This window comes from Phytophthora ramorum (assembly GCF_020800215.1).
Source record: "Phytophthora ramorum isolate Pr-102 chromosome Unknown Phyram_PR-102_s0001, whole genome shotgun sequence".
Lineage (NCBI taxonomy): Eukaryota > Oomycota > Peronosporomycetes > Peronosporales > Peronosporaceae > Phytophthora > Phytophthora ramorum.
This window is the reverse complement of record NW_027150647.1, coordinates 5,994,872-5,998,815: the sequence shown is the minus strand read 5'-3', so window position 1 is coordinate 5,998,815 and position 3,944 is coordinate 5,994,872.

The following is a 3,944-nucleotide window of genomic DNA, read 5'->3' as shown; positions in this document are numbered from 1 at the left end:
ATGGAGGCAAGCCGTGGCTAGACCGGTCCACTTGTATACTGCAAAACCCACGACTTCGAACAACCGGACAGCGACGCTCCTAATACGTTCAGTGACCGTTCATAGCATGGCTCCAACACACAGCCACAACAGCTCCTTCTTGTATCACAGGACGGTTTCGACGGCAGCCTCGAGGACACCTTCAGCGTTCATCTCGCCCACCACAGGACCGTCTTCGATCGCCGCCTTTGTCCGTCTCGTAGCAGAAATGAAAAGTAGATTACGAGCGAGCATGGCTTGCAACCCGTTGTCCGTCGCTATCTTTCCAGCGCTAAATGTAAGACCCAGCACGGTCCTAGCCGCCTTAGTAGATGTCCATCAATCCGAATAGGATAAGTCCCGACCGTTCTCGTGTCGCGCACAGGTAGCCAGTTTGGACCACGGTCAGACCGGTAGTCATCTTCTTCTCCAAGAACCGCATCAAGTAGACAGAAAGTGACGAAGTCAGAAACTCGACGAACCGGGTCAGGTTCTATCCATCACGGACTCACTACCCCATTCGAGTTCATTCACGAATTTGCTCCTCCGCACGCACTCCTCCCTCAAGATGACCATGACTCGCCACTCTTCCTCGCAGCCCACACTCTCTCCAGCAACTCGTCTCCTCGCTCTCATGGAAGATGGAGCCGACACTTCGAACGCTGGCTCGACCATCCGAGCTCAGGCTGACTTCTGGGCCCGAATGCGGTCCCTGTTGGCAGAGTATGGAGCGACTACGGGGCTGCGCGCGCTCGACGATGTGGAGTAGCACCCTCGCAGAAACTTGCAAATTCGTCCTCGCACAAACCCTTCGCGTTAGCGTCGAGCTATTTCCCCGGTACTTGAGCAGCGTATCTCAGGGTAAGGTGCGGATTAAGGCTGGATAGAGCCTGAAGTGTTCCTGACGCAGCGCGGATGGTCCTCGCCCTGCGTCGCTCTTTTTTACGTCTCACTCGGCAGTGACGTCCTTCTCGCCTAGTCCTCGGTCGCGCGGCGTTATCAGGCCGGCGTATCCTCGGTTGTGTGCGGCGTTATCGGGCCAGCACGGTTCTTCGTCTTCGGCATCGGGTTATCGGGAGACGCCTGGACGGTATTATTTAACCTGTCCCTCCTATTGGGCACGGGTCTTGGGAGGTGAGTACACCGATCCAACAGCGGACGACGGGGCCGATTTATCTTGGGTGTGACGAAGTCGATGAAACTTTCTCGCCCAAGTGTATAGCGGTAGCCTAGACTTAGTCCTGAAACTTAAGCCTGGGGGGTGTAAACCCTGAACTCGGTTCCTTGAAACCGTGATTCAGAGTGGCGTGGCACCTTGTATAATCCCTATCGGCGTCGATTGCTTCGGGGGAAGCCCGGATATATCACCACAATGAGTTGTCAAATACAAATAGGCCTTGAAAATGCTGAGCGTAACGTCCACTTCCTGAACGCACTTCTCCAATGTCTGGAACCGGTATCGAGAACTCGGAACAAACACCACTTTCAGATACCCAATACAAATACAGAGTTATATACAACACGCAGCCGTTACTTATTCTTATAGACCCCTGAACGGTGGGTCTGAACACCAGTCAACTAAGGCTGAATCCAGGATACTGGTCAATCCTGAAGCCTTTTCTTCACACGCGCACCACCCTCAGATGAGGGAAATAATACACACCAATACAATCCTATCTCAAACGCAGTCTATCAAATATTCCTGGGGATGACTGCTACTATCACCCAAGAAGGCCTTGTTAATATGAAATGAAAACCCCGCCCTTACCGTACGCGCAGCGGGTCCAACTAATATAGGGAATGCAAGGATCACGTCAAATACTTACGTGAATGATCCCCTCGCAACTGGGCTTGAATCTTGTAGAGAGCCCCGCACCGAACTGCCCTTAACTGAACGGCGGACCCCGTGTCCTGCTTGTCAGAAGCTCACTTACTTTGAGCGACTTGCGTAGTAGGGGGTTAAACGAACTCTGATTGTTATCTTTGCTAGCCGATCGCTAGCTTCTTCGTAAAGGGTACCGTAAAAGTTATATCGAAAGCCACCCCTCGCAGCACCAGGGTGCAAGGTGCATGGGATATGCAAACTTCAGATAAATTACTTGCAATGTTTATGTTGGCCGCTCGCTAGCTCAGTTGGTGAGAAGCGCTGCCGTTGACAGGGCAGATCAAGGGTTCAAATCCCTCTGTGGTCACTCGGAAAGTTAAGTCTCCTTTAAAATGGGGAAGTCTTGGTGCCAGGGTTCCAAGGAAGTAGGTGCACCTGCTGACGTCCCCTCCGTTTAATGCATAAAGAGAGCCTTTATTTATTAGAAAATTTAAGTGTCTTTCGACACATTATGGGCAATGTTGCAGCTCGATAGCAGCGTTACTATTTCTACCAACTTCTTGTCGTCATGTTCGGTCTGATGGGCCGGCACTTCTCGTTGGTCTGACGGCACACCAGTCTTCCTAAACCCGCTAACAATAGTAGACTTCTTCAGGCCGTTCCAGCTTGCATGCAACCAACCCACGACAGTCTCTCGCGTCGGAGGCACCAGCACAAACCTGTCTTGCTTCTCTCTGTGCCTGTGGAACTGCTGCTCAATATCCGCTAGCCACTGCTTTCGGAGCTGCACTTTCAGGGGCTTCATCCATGCGATGTCAGCAGGCTGACAAACCGATGTGTAGCCGGCTGGCACCTTGAGCAGCATGACGCTGAGCCTCTTGGCGCAAGCCACCACCTCTTCCGTCCAATGACCGCTGAAGTCGTCCCAGATGAGGAGGACTGGAACGTCGAGGTCCTCGCGCTGCTCAAAATGAAATTTAAGGAATTCAACAGAGAGATCGGAATTCCACCAACCCTTACTGTTGCAGAATATCGGCATCCCTGTCGACACCTGCATGTTCCTCATCTTCTTCCACAAGTCACGTCCCCAGCCGTTTTGCTCGGCCTTGTTGTGCAGCTCCGTCGCCTTGACGCGGGATGGTGGCTGCTTAAAGATCAGCATTGGCGCTCGTACGAGTCCACGCGAGTCCGCGAGCAGCATCGCCGTGACGCGGCATTTCTCCTTGCCGCTGTTCCGAACCCAAACAGTCCGCGTGCCGGTTTCATCAATAGTCTGCGTTGGCAAGTGCTCAAAGTTCAGCGCGGTTTGGTCTGCGTTGTACACCTTGGTCAGCCCGTGCTCAAGCATGATATCTTGCACCTTCTTCTGGAACTCATCAGCAACCTGGCAGGCGTTAGCGGGGGTATGCTGCCCGATTCGTGTCCGCCTTCGAAGCGAGAGCCTGTATGTCTTGAGAAATCGCCGTCTCCACGATGACGACCCAGAGAACTGGTGACGGATCAGACCGAGCTCAGAGGCGACAGCACGGGCTTGCATCTGTAGCATCAGAGGTGACACAGGAACCCCTTCGCGCCGTAGATCACGGATCCAGAAAGCCAGTTGATCCTCAGCTTCGCGAGTTAATACACACCCCTTTCCGTCTCGTGGCATCTTGAAAAGATGTCCGTTTCCTTTAGCTACTTGATCTGCGATCTCGTAGCGGTCTTCACACCACTTGAGGAGCTGGCGCTTCTTGTCCTTTCGCGCCTTACCTTGAAGGCCTGAGTAAAACCTCGTGATAGCCCCAGCCACGCCGTTCTTCGAGATATAGTTGATGATGGCATTTTTACGGAGGAAACTGACGGAATCGCGCTCGTGTTGTGTGGGGGCTGCCTCAAAGCCTTGGATGTTGGGACGGCCCGCGCGGGGCATGCTTCTGAGATGCTGAAGGTTGCAAAATGAGTGGAGGGTGGGTCGGTAATTTATTGTGGGTAATTTTCAGGGGTGCCTTTCGATAAAACATGATAGATGATCGAAATATCGACCTCTGATTGGCTGAAATGTGGCGTACTGGTGCTGCGAGGGGTGGCTTTCGATATAACTTTTACGGTATCTGTCTGT